Source organism: Protopterus annectens, chromosome 13.part0, assembly GCF_019279795.1.
Source record: "Protopterus annectens isolate FY-2018-M chromosome 13.part0, PAN1.0, whole genome shotgun sequence".
Lineage (NCBI taxonomy): Eukaryota > Metazoa > Chordata > Ceratodontiformes > Protopteridae > Protopterus > Protopterus annectens.
The window spans coordinates 552,099,575-552,113,772 of NC_056747.1; positions in this window are offsets into that span (position 1 = coordinate 552,099,575).

Below are 14,198 nucleotides of genomic sequence, written 5' to 3' on the forward strand. Positions count from 1 at the left end.
CCTGTGCTCCTTCTGCTACCAGAAAAAAACAGAAGCAGTAATCCCAAGATGACTACTGAGAGTCAGAATGTGCACTCTCCAATAATTGGTGGTCTTGCAATAATAGATATTGCAGATTTTAAATATAAGATGAAAAAAGATGGTTAACAGCCTAAGCACTGCAGCATGCACTAAGCAGTTAGATATGAAAGAGGTGTTAACTTAAGCTTTTGCTGTCTAAGTGGACAGCCACTAATTTTAAAAGAAAAAGAAAGATTGAAAGTGGGTGGGCACTTTGTATTCTGATTCTATGGAATACAATGGGATGGCCAATAAATCTAATTAGTTGAAGGGGAGTGATTTCACAAAATGACAACATTGTGCTTACTCACAACAGCCACTGAAAGGGGAGAGGGAAGGAGATATGTGGTCAAATGAATGTAAGGGGCAGACAACTAGAAAGATGGTCTCTTTCCTAGTTTTAATATGCAATAAAAAGCAGAATACAAATAAAACACAGTGTAAAGAAAACAAATCACAACATACAAAATAGAAGAAGGCAGTAAAATAATATACAATACAAGAAAGCAAAAGCAAACTAACCATTCCCTCACAGCAAGTTGTATAGCAGAGTCTGGGTGAGCTTTTCCAGTCCAGTCTTGTCCAACCATACCTGCTGTCCTTTACCATCTCGATCAGTCTTGGATTTCTTTAACCAAATCATACTAAACTCCCTGTGGATGACAAGCTCCTCCCAACAAAGGTAAAGGAGAAGCTCATTGGCACTGAATGCACTCAGATACAAAGACATAAACAAAGCAGTTATAGAGAAAAACAATTGGAATTCACCCATGGTTCTACAAAGACCTTGAATAATAAGGGGAAGGTGTTGTCACCCAATAGGTTTTCTGGAATCCTGGGAAGGTCCACATGTGTTCTCTAGGCCCTTAACTCATTCACTCCATTGGAGCTCAGGAAAGTTGCACTGTAACTTCCAATGGGAGGAGTCTAAGCCTTTTGACAGAATCAAATTATGTCCTCACATTTCAAACAAATGTTTGTATCTCTGGAACTATAGGGACTTTGAAAGAAGTATAAATGGCAAACTTTTCACCACAAACTGTTTTTATATTGGTAGTATTCTTTATGTTCTAGGTCTTAAACTAAATTTTATAAGCCAGAGTAAACAGAGTAACTATTATATTATTAATATTTTGTAAACAACTTACAATATCTCGCAACCACTCAAGTTACACTCATACTTTCAGCAGCATTTTATTCATCTAGCTGAGAGCTTTCATATGAAGCTAAGGAATTATGTCTTTTACTTGGTTGTTGAGGTATTTAGAAAAATGTGAAAAACAACAGTTAATATATATTTACTTGCACTAAACAGAGGTTAAATATCAATGCAGCTGAGTCTGGTATTATGTAAGCATTAAGATGAAATCTTTTAAAACCTTGTACATAGCATGGTTTTGGGATTATTGATGCAAATATGAAAAAGCAATATTTGATGTCTAGAGGCATCAGTAAGAATTAACTTTAGATGCACCTGGAAGCATCACTTGAAAGTAATAAGTTAAGTATCTTCCCTATAACCCAATGTCAAGGCACAGCTTGAAGGCCTGAAAAATGCTCCAACCATCCCAAAGCTGCAAGATATACTCTGAGAGTTTTAGGTGAATTCCATATTGTGGACCTGGCCACTAAAAAATTGCAACAACAGCTGTACTCCCCATAGTGTGGAACCAGGGATCAAAGAACTGTAGAATGCCTGAAAAATCTGGAGGGATGATTAAGCTTTCCTAGTGAATTTGCCAACACTGATAATGTTAGACTTCTCCATTTAGCCAGACTCCCGCAGGAACTGAGTACCCTTTGGATCCGAATGCTTGGTCAAGAGGCAAAACATGGCAACCTGAAATAGGAAGAAGACTGTCAGCTATGGGATTAAGATGCTGTAGAGCATAAACACATGAAAATGACAAAATAATTTCTAGACCCAGCAAAACTAAAAGCCTTATGACTGAATGGACCCACCTGGACCAAGAAGAATGTTGTTTGAGAGCATAAACCACTGCAATGTTATTGGAGTGAAAAATAATCTTCTTGTCATGTAATTTATCCTTTCATACTAACACTGCCAACTAAATGGGAAATTTTTCTAAAAACATAATGTTCCTCCTCCTCTCCCCAGATCATCTTTCTGGCCACTGCTCAACTAACCAGCTTCCCATGAAATAACCCCCATACCGGACTCACCAGCCATGTCAGTGGAAAGCTAAAGGCTGGTGGCAGTGATCCAAGGGAACTGCCAAAAAAAAAAAAAACTCCATTGTACTGGCTCAAGAATGAGAACCATAACCGAAGGTCACCCTAAACCCATCTAGTCAGCCTGACCAGGTGGTGCTTGGGCCTGTTAGATTTCAAAAGTTCAGATACAGATTGCAGAAAGGTTCTGCCTGGCAAAATTGCCGTACAGGCAAAGTTCAGCAAATCATGTAACTGCATGATGCCTCCTACTCAAACTTTGCTGGAACCCAAGAATCTCTAAGTAACTGCCCAAAACTTGTTGAAGTTTGGGTGGAGAAATCTTGAAATAGCTATCAGTGGTGTCCACTTCTAAACCCCCCAAAAATCCAGGACACAACTTGGTTCCGTTGGCCAAGAGTAACCTCGACTTGGCACACAGCTGCTTAAAAAGGGATACACCTTCCAAAGCACCATTCTGACCATCCCTCACTATCAAAACATCATCTAGATAGTGAACAGCCAACTGGCAAGGGGCTTGTTTTTGCTATCACCAATGTAAAGCAGTGCTAAATAGTTTGAATATTGCACAAGATATAGCACACCCCATTGGCACTGCAATGTGAAATAATATTTCCCCATTGAACTGAAACCTAAATAAGACCAATCCTCTTTTCTCATGGGAAGAAGACGGAAAGCAGATTGGCTATCCATTTTAGAGAGCCAGGGGTCAGTATGGCCCATGATGACCTACACTCCCTGATCCAAAGAAGAGTACTACACTTTTGTCAGCCTAATGTCAATGAAATCATTGACTGAACACCCCCCCCCCCCCACTGCTGGGTAATAAAAGTGATGAATCAACCTGAACTAACTCTTCGGTTTCTTGAGTACAAGGCCAATAGCGAAAATTTTAAACAAAAGCCGTGGAGAGGATGAAAAGGAGCCAAATATTCTGCCGGCTCATGGCTCTTTCTCTATCAGCTTAGCAGCAATGTGTTCATGTTCTTTGCTGGATGACAGATTGTTAACTAACTCAGAATCTAATGGGACTGTAGAGTGGATAAGAAACCCTTTGGAAAAGCCTTTAATAAGGGTGGCTGATGCCCTTTGATCTTGGTAGTCTGACAGTAAACAGGATAACCTATCTAGACAAATGGGGGAATAAGCCTGCTGAGGCACATTCGGGTCCCCTAGCAAAGCCACCCTTGTGCCCATGAAAATGTGGCTTGGCATGAAATGAAGTATTACACCCCCTACCAATCTCTTCATCTGTCTGAGAAGTAGAAAAAGTCAACCTGTCCTAAGCAGCAAGCCCCAGCACCTGGATGACCCTTCCCACATCCTGAACACAAGTGGTTATTTTTGCTAGCGGGTCAGACACATTTGCCCTGATTGAATGCCCAGTAAAACCCTGTATCTTTTGGATTAACAGCCTCTCTCTCAATACCCGTAGCCACCTACTTGTCCATCATGGCACTGAGCCATATGTCAGGATGTCTTGTCTTCCACCTAAGGGAACTACAGAGGGTTTTCACCTTCCTGAAGCACTGATCATAACTCAACCACCCAAAACACCACATGATGGGATTCCCCTACAGCTACAAAATAAGCTAACAAAGACTGCTCTTGATTGGGGTCCTTCTCAGCGATTATGCCCATAAAAAACACAAAACCCATAGGCAAAGTATCCCAATTCCTGCCCAGTGTCCTGGCTGATGCCTTCTTCCCAGTGGCAGCTAAGGCTGCCATCAAGTCCTTGTTAGACATTTTATCAGTGTCCAGTATGCGTTTTGTTCCCTGATTTTCTACTAGATCGAAGACATCTACAAACTCCCCTTTTATAATATCGTCTTTGACCTTGGTGGGAACATGTGCTATGATATGAGAGCCAGGTGATTTGGAATATATAAATCCTGGTCAAAGTGAACAAGAATTGGGGATACACTCATCCAAAATAGGTAGTACCTCCCTCTCTGAACCCACAACCTCCTTGAACTCCCTATGCAAGCTGGGTAAAGATAACTGTGCCACCAGGTCTGCATCAGTAAATGCTCCCACTCCCAGATTCAAAGCTGTAGAGGCAACAAATTATTTCTCTAAGGCTAAATCAAACAGACAAACTTTCCCATCTTCCTGCAAAGTATTTATAAAGTCGTCTAAATAACTATCAGCAGACTGACCCCTATCACTAATATTAAGCCATTACATTGTTTTTCTGTTGATATGCTGGATGAGCAGGAATGGGTGACTCTTTGGCCAGAAGCATCTCTGACTGCCTTTCTGTGAGTCTTCTTACCTGGAGCTGGTCCGTCAGTTGTGCACTCCTCCGTATTCAGCGAAGTTCTCCTCTTGGAATTCAGGCTCTGCTCAGCTGTCTACGCCATTTTTAAATCAATCAGCAAGCCTTGCACTTCTGTGATAGGCTCAACCATCTGTCTTTAATGGATGGAACTGTGGCTGAACCTAAAAGAAAGAAAGGATTAGCATAGGGAACAATACCATACCAACAAAACCCAAACAAAAAAGAGGGAGGAAGGAAAATATGGCAAACTAAAACCACACTAAGATCCAGTTAGAACTGAAAACAATGGATGCTGAGATGCTGTGCTGCTGAGTTTCTAGAATGTATAACTCTCAGGATGTTTTCCTGATCATACCTTCCTTGAAAAATGCCACTGTGACTAAAACCAGCAGACTGGTGCTGGGGTTCCGGATTGACATGCCATATCCTACACAACCACTCTGTCAAAAACAAGGATGTGTATAACTTAACAATCAATTGCTGAGGTAATCATTATTTACTACAGGTTACCCGAAATACCATGCCCAAAGCTTAACAAAATGATACCAGCATTACAAGTTCATTATAAAACCATTGTGCCCAAGATACTATCCTGCACATATTTATATAATACCATTTCACCTACACAAAACTCCCATTAAAACATAATATTTTCCAGGATTCACCATATTCAAACTCCAATCTTTACCCCCCGTGAAACTCAACATTTCCAAAAAGCGAGATACAGCTGCTGATTCATATAAGGACCCCCTTACAACTGGTACTTCACTCCAAAATGTTAAAGCAAACATGATCAAATATATACCCCGCATTACTCTGGCAATAAGAGCACTCACCCTTTGAATATGTAATGTAACAGCCTAACTGCAGAAACACCATGCCCAATAGTTGCTAGTAAGCAGTCTATTTTTAACCCCCCCTTTTTATGTGTTAACTAACTGCTTATAACATATTGCTGCATTACAATTTATGTGTGTGTGTGTGTGTGTGTGTGTGTGTGTGTGTGTGTGTGTGTGTGTGTATATATATATATATATATATATATACACATGGGATCCGTACAGATGCTCGACTGCATCTTTCACCGAATCCCAATTTGGTGAGCATACTTGCACGAAAGTGCTGTTCACTGAAGCAGCACTTTCACGTAAGTATGCTTGTTGTTCCGGTCATACTACTGTATGGTAAGGGAAAATTCCCTCTTCCCCACTGTAGTGCGACCTTGGAGTGAGAATATTAAAGTAGGGGGTGTGGGGGGCTCAGGGGAGCTTGCCCCTCTGCATTCAAGTAGATTTTGTGTTTTTTTTTCTTTTTTAACATACTTTAACGAAAGTGCTTTTTCAATGAAAGCGCTTTTGTTAGTGTGTTCAGTGGTAATGGATTCAAGCTTTTGATCTTTCGATTAAAAGTCCTAGATCCATATACACACACACACACACACACACATATATATATATATATATATATATATATATATATATTATATATATATAGATATACATCTATATATATATATATATATATATATATATATATATATATATATAAAATTATTTTTCCTTGAATAACTTAAAATCTAAAGTATAAAATATCTCCCCCTCCCCCAGCTGCCCTGCTCGACATGTGATGCATTATGCTCATTAAAGACAACAAAATACCAGAAAACAGTTTCTTTATTAGCTGACGACGACAGAGTTCATACCATGAAGTACCCTACTTCATTCTGAATTAAGCTGGCTCTTCTTTGACATTTAGAAATAAGTTCAAATGTAAATAACATGAACAGTACCTTATGAAGTATTAAAGTTTTCCCTGTAGAACAAAAATTAAAGTCTGGCAAAATACATCAGTACTTGAATGCAAATTCTAGCAGCTGTACATCAAAATGTCTAATGAAAAAAGCATAAGCCCATAATATTCTTTTGTGCAAATATGCTACTGTTTATGAATTCAGATATTGACTCCAAAAACTTCATCCTGCATCATTCATTATTATTTATCCCTAAATAATTTAAACTATAAAATTACCCCCCAGCTACCCTGTGTGACTCCTGATGCATTCTGCTCATTTTTTTTTTTTTTTAATATATTAAAAATACATAAGAAGGCGAAGAACTATACTGTAGTGGATGACTAAAAAGCTGCTGAAGAGTCAATAACCCTCATCATAACCTACAGCCTCCCACCTGTGTGGTCTCTGACAGCTGGCTCCATCTTTATCTGTTAGACGTGCCTGCTAATGGATACTGGCAGGCAAGAACAGAAGCGCTCCTTTAAATATGGAGTACGTGCCCAGACCCGCCCCTGATGATGACTCGCACTGGTGGCAAACAAGCAGTTACTGAGATAAGTTATTAATAGATAAATAGATTCATCATGCAATCTATTTATTATATGCCTATAAAAAAGCTACTTTGTAACATCACTTTCTTAAACCAACATTTGTTTGACATTGTGCAACTCATTTATTTTCTAAGAAAATGTTACAGTAATCCTGCTATGTCACACATGCTAGTTTCTTGGTCCATAACACATGAAGCCACATATGGGTATGCACTGTCCCATGTCATGTGTTTAAGCACTTGGCTTGTCAAGAGAAAGGGAATATATCTTCTTGGTTCAGTAAATGACAATCGAGATTCCAAGAGGTGGTATCCTTCCTTGTACATTAGTTTATAAGCAGGCAATAACAAGATTATATCACTATATACTTCCATAAAAAGAAAAATCCAAGTTAGATTCTAAAGGAATGTGCCCTACCTGTCTCTATGAAGCATCTTTTTGGATAAAGCTACAAATGCTGTAATAATTACTGCAATAGTTGTCTAGCTTCTTCATTGTGATGAAGAGCAAGGTTAATGAGTTACACTTCAGGTCACCGTAGCCACTACTGACCTTACCTCTGACACAAAGGAGTGGTTTACTTTTCTAGAATTCTATTACTTGTCGCATGTAGGAATGTGTCCAAAATGTTTTCTTTCAATTGACAATTGCTAGTACAGTCACAGTCTTTATATCAATGCAAACCCAGAATGAATTTTTTCTCTGTTGTCACATCTACATTGTACAGTTTCTAAGATGTATTTTGTCATCTTACATTGGTTCGCTTGACATAAGCTTTCACATAACAGCAAAAAGATCCTTTCTGTGTGCATGTTTACAGAAATATGAAAAACTTTGATTAGATGTATAATTAACAATATTAATAGCAATGAATAACTCTCATGATGTGCAATGCTGAGTGCAAATATCAATCACAGTTTTCTTCAACATCATCAAAGATTGCATCTGATGTTATGTAATAGTTTAAGTCACTCAGTTTTACAAATATTAAATAAATATGGAAATATTTCATACTTCCATAATTACTAGCAAATACCAATATCTCCAGTATAGTATACTGTAAACACATATTGACAATGTTCTTTTTTACTCCCACCAGGCCATTTCACTGTATGTCCTCGATAACATGAAAATATGAATAATAATAAGGGGAAATCAGTGGTTACATTCTCCAAAGTAAAACATCTGAGATTAACAATCTTAGTATTGTTTTGCTAATTACAACTTGCACTTTGTAATACTGCCTATTGATAACTGATGACTCACCTTATTTAATGAAGACAGACCCAAAAGATATCTGGATACAATAAGAAGTTAGGGATGTTAACTGGAAGAATACAAAACAATGTTTTAGGCATATAAGTAACAGTAAAAAAGTTCCAACTACAACCAGCCACCTCAGAAAAGAAATAAAATCTGTCAAAACAGCAAAAACACTGAGGTAAGGCTCCAGGCTTCAAAGGTTTATTGTTCATAAAAACAAGACACAAGTGCTTTCACCAAGTAGGCTTCTTCAGGTGTAACAAATCAAGGTACTAGCTCCTCTATTTATAATAATCAGCACATACAGCTTAGAGCATTCTTAAAGGTATATTCAAGATATAACCTTTGTATTAAACAATGCTAGTAAAGTGCATAAATCCAAAATACATAAATACAATATAAAAATAAAAACATAGATGTAAGTAAAATACATATAAACTTGTAACTAAAAACATTGTAACTAAAAACATTTTATCTGCGCAGGGGTTTATTTCTTAGAGCTGGTTTTAGAGGGATATTTTCATTCAGGCCATGACCTATAGTAGCTTTAAGTCTAATGATCCATCTGGCCTCTAAATTTTCAGTTTTTATCTTAACATCACCTCCACTTATACTTTCAAAAACTCTACCTATAGCCCTAAAAGAAAATACATGTTGGGAATTGGTATCACTGATATGTTTTGCTAAGGCATTGTGTGAACTGCCTTTTCTTATATGATACACATGTTCCCTGATTCTTTCTTTAAAAGTTCTGTCAGTTTTACCTACATATAATTTGCTACAAATATTACATGTAGCAAGATATACTATATGTAGGGAATCACATCGAACATTAAAATTAAAAGTAAAAACCTCTTGTGTATCTGGATGTTGGAAGGATGCATTAGTATCTATTTACCTGCAGAAATTGCATTTACCACAGGGTCTGCTACCTTTGACTCCACTTAGATGATTGTTCTCTTTAAAATAACATAACTGTCTATGTAGGGACTTCTGATTTTTAAAAGTAAACTGTGGTTTAGCTCCACTATATTTTTTAATGCTTTAATGTTTTAGGCATGATTAAATTTACAGGAGGTCCTTTTGCGTATATCCCACAGACCTCTAATATAGGAGGTGTGAGGTATTACACAGGAAGACTGGGTCTTTCTTGCAGTTTTCACTGAATGGTAATATCAGTGACACTTTTACTCATCAGTTTGGACATTTTGATTCATCTAATAATCTTTCAAAAAGGTAAGAACATCCCTTGCTGAGGAACTGTCAGTACACACTGCTTATTTTGACCTTTATAAGGATTTGAACAACTGACAAATTAAAGACATGTCAATGCATGTGCGTTTAATAGAGTGAAACACTGGCTAAGCAGCAGGGAGCAAGAAAATAAGGTTCAGTGGTTTGCTGGGGGGTACCTGTTTATCCCAAAACAGGGAACTAGTGCTGCCCAAATATGAAAGTGCAAAATTGTCTGTTAATAACTAAATATGTCAAATATTGCAGACAGTGTGAAATAATTGCATCAGTAAAAGATGCAGAAGCTCTTCAAGATGGTCTGTAATCATTATATATGTGGCCAAGTAGTAATGACATCACTTTTATATCAGCATATGAAACATCATGATATTTGGAAAAAATTATGATTACAAAATAAATAATGAAATCACAAAAGGGTGCCATTATTAAAAATTTCAGAGCAATACTAAACAGCAATTTAGACTTCATCCAATTTGTATCAACCCAAGTCAGAAATTATATTGTGTAGCCCAACTAATTCTGAATGACATTTCTAGTCACTACTGGGAAATCATTATACTATTTTATAACTTACTGACCCAACCCATTATTAAATGCAGTGTTTGTTTATTTGTGTATTTACTTATTTAATGATATTTGTTTACCAGGAAAGTCCGACTGGGCACAGGTGCCTTTTTTTAGCAGATGCCCATGGGAAAAAGCTCCAAGGTATCATATTTAAAGCAATCAATATTTACAATAAATTGTATAATGCACTTTCAGTGACTACATAGCATAATAGGCAGTGTAATAAAATTTATATAGATATTCAAAAACATTAAATTTACAAGCCTTGAATTTAGACATTACAGATAGAAGACTGGTGCATAAGATAGGTAGGAATAATTTAAGAAATACAACAGAGTGAGGTATTAGACAAAATAAGTAAGCCTGAGTGTTAAAAGAGAAGCAGTGGAATGGTAAATTGGATTTACTAATTAAAAGTATAGTAGTTTAAGTACAATAAAGTGAGTTATTAGAAGGGGATAAGAAGGTTAAGTGATTTAGTGCTTTAAAGGGAGGTAAAAGAAAGGCAATGAAAAGTGTTAGAGAGCTATTTTCCAAATGGGGCTCAGGGACAAAGCCAGGAGGCAGAGAAAAAGTATTTAAGTAATAGTTTGAAAAGATGTGTGATAGACCTGATTGATAGAGGAATTGTATTCCTAGCTACACTACATACAGACTGACTCCAGCAGCCATTTTTGGTTTGTAGATGGCATGCAGTTGTTTATTATTTGACAGATGGGAAAGATTTGAAAGCTAGTATTGGAGTATGGGGTCTCTTTGCTTGGCAGGAACATGAGCAATGGATATTATTGGTTAAGGTGAGCTTAGTGTTAACATAAGTTGTGAGGAAGCTCAGGCAGTGCTGTGTTTTGTACCATTCAAACAAATCATTTGAAAAAAGATTGAATAATATAATACTTTGTTACTAGCAAAGTTAAAGCTCTTGAAAGCTTAAGGAACTGTTGCTGTGCCTGCTTTTTATTGATTACAGAAGTTACCTCTTCAGGGTCTATAATGCAATGTCTAATTAGATTTTATATGAAAGTAAATACCTGGAATATGCTTTTATATAAATCAGGAAGATGGTAGTAAAAATAATTATGAATAATAGAAAAATACCTTCCAAGACTACTGAATAACCTTCCCCTTACAATGAGAAGACATCAGTCATTAAGTTTCTTTACAAATATTTTATGTATGCGTGAAGAAAAAAATGCATATCAAACTGGGTTATATCAGTTAACCTTTAATAAGGTCAGTTGGTTGCAAGCTTGGAAATCAAATCTATGAGAAAATAAAGTTATGTAAGAACTTCCCATAACAGTAGATACCCTACTAATCACTGTTGAAGTATTACTAATGGAATATCCTGCTAAGAATAACCACATGTCCAGCTGGCATATCAAAGCCCAGGCACCTGGATGCTCCTTAGTCTGACATATGACCTAAGCACAGGTAGGATGGTGGGATGTAATACTGCAACAATAATCAGTAGGATATATACTGTTACATTAAGTTCTTATACAACTAGCTGTACTATGTCCATCTGAGATCACTCTTGAAGTATTATTAAGTGATGGGAAATACTAAAGCTTATCAGAAAGATGGGAGTAAGAGAAAGGAGCCGTGTTGTGGTCCAAATAACTCTGTAGAATGGACCCTGCAAACTCTGCTCTGGCTCTTAAAAAAACATCTGACTTGTAATGCTTAATTAAAGTGTGGATTGTGGACCTTTTAGATCCACAAGAATAGTTCTAGAAGCCAAGTCTTTGACAGAGGCTCCAGAAGAAGCTACAGCCATTGTGGAAAGAGTCTTGACAGAAGAGGGAAGTGTTTCCCATGAAAGGAGTAACAAAAGAAATGACCTTGAAAATAAAAAAATTGTTTGCTTAGAGGCTGGAAAACCCCATTTTTCCCATGACAAGACACAAAGTTTACTTGCACAAAACTATGCACATCCAACGAATGAAGTATAATTTCCTGTGTTTTGAGAAGGGGAGAAAGAAGGAAGATTGATGTATTTGTGCAGGGATAATTCATTAACCACTTTGGGCATGAAGGAGGGATTAATTCTTAGAGTAACCTTATCCCTATGGAAGACCAGGAAAGGCATAACTGCCATCAACTATCTTGGTAAAGGTAAAAATCCACCAACTAAACAGTTATCCAAGTACAAAGCTTAAAGGAAGCGTGAGTGGGTTCAAAGGGATCCAGAATCAGCTTTTTCTGAACATAGATGAGGTCCCAAGAAAGAGGAATAGGCTTTCTTGGTAGTTTAATATATAGGGCAAACTCAAAACATGTAGAAAGGGTTGTATCTAAAGACAGACAGCCAGATATGGCTGACAAATTAGCTTTCCCAGAAGAATATGCCAGGCCAGAGTTGAGAAAGTCTCATAAATAAGAGTAAACTGCATGGATTCCCACTGAAAATAAAACCTAGGTCTTCTTTTTGCACAACAGAGAACATCACTTCCATTTTGAAACATAGGATTTTCTGGTAGCTGGTTTTCTAGCCGCCTGCAAAACATCAAGCAAGTCTACAGAAAGTTGGAGCTTGAAAGTAATCAGAACTCTATCACCCAAAGAGTTAACTGCAGGGTGTGGTGATGAGGATGAATGAGACAACCCATGTACACTGAGAGTAGGATCATCTTGTTAGGCAATATGTAAGGATTACCCCGTGCCAGATAGAAAGGGGTCCAGTACTGGCAGGTCAAAAAGGGAGTCACTAACAAGATGTTTGGCTTGTCCTTTATAATCTTGTTAAGGAGAGCAAAAGGGTAGAGGAATCTCCCCTTTGAAGACAAAAGTACAACATCCATCTTCCATGGCTGAGGACATGAAACTGTAAAACAGAACCATTTCATTTGTCTGTTTTGGATAGAGGCAAAAAAAATGCCTGCGGAGAATCCCACAGATGGAAAATGTCCAGGAGGACCTGCCTATTTAGCACCTTTTTGTGAGGGTCAGCTCTAGATCTTCTCAATGTGTCTGCTGCTGTGCTCCCTCTGATGGAAAGTAAACAGCATGACTTTTCCATGCCATCAAGATCAGTCTGCAAAGGAGGTAAGACCTGAATTCCCCCCACCATGTGCACACACACTTGTTTATGCTCCACATGACTATCATATCTGTAAAAGGACCTGAAACCCAAAGATTATTCAAAGCCTGGTGGGCCAGAATTAGAGCACTCATCTGTTTGACATTTGTATAGTCTTTCTTCTGTTTGACAAACACCCATTGGATCTTTATGTCACTGGAACAGGCTCCTTGTGCCAGATTGGGATCATCTGTGTGAAATGCTTGGCATGAAGAAGGAACAAGAAAATGGTATTTCCAGATTGAGGGAAGTCTGATAAATCCATCAAAGCAGCAAGTCCTTGACTCTGGGCAAGACAGGAATAAGAAACTGTAACATGTGACTGTGGTGAAGCCAGACTAACTTGAGATACTACTATATCTTCCTCATTGAAGCATAGCAATGATCAATGCCATGAACCCTGGCACTCTCAAACTCTCTTGCAAAGGATGTCTGCCAAGGGAGCTTCTGAAAGAAGTGTGTTAAGAACAGAATCTTGTCTGATGGAAGGAAGGCTGTAACTTTCAAAGTGTTTATCCTGCAACTTGTTAAGATCGGGTCTTGTGAGGGAGTGAAAACAATATGCTATGGGTGAATCCTATGCTGAGGAGGAGAGTCATTGTGATGTCTACATCCTTCTAAAAAGAGACTTTAGAAGGATCTAGGAGTAGCAAATCATCCAGATAAGGAAATGTTTGGACCTCCTGTAATCTGCAAAAGGCTGTGACAAGACCTAGACATTTTGAGGATACTCTTGGTGCCATAGGACGACCAAACAGCAAAGAAGAAAACTCAAAGTGAAATTGAAGACGAAGAAATGTCAATTTCCTGAACAGATAATGAACAGGGATGTGCAGGTAAGCATGTTTCATATCCAAAGATGCTATGAAGACCTGTGGGAGAGTCATAGGGAATTGAGACTGAAGGGTTAGCATTCTAAGACTTTATACATTGAAAGAAGGGTTGAGATAGAAATGGTTCAGAATTTGTCTCCAAGAGGCTTGCTTTCTGGGAACCAGGAACATACTTGAATAAAAACTTGTGTATACTGAGAAAGGGGAACTAGCTGAAAAGTTTCTTGTAATAAGAGATCCTATAAAAATGAAAAAAAAATGAGGCAACTGATTTTGAGAAGTTGAGGAATTCCTGAGAAGAAAGGAAGAGACTTCTAGG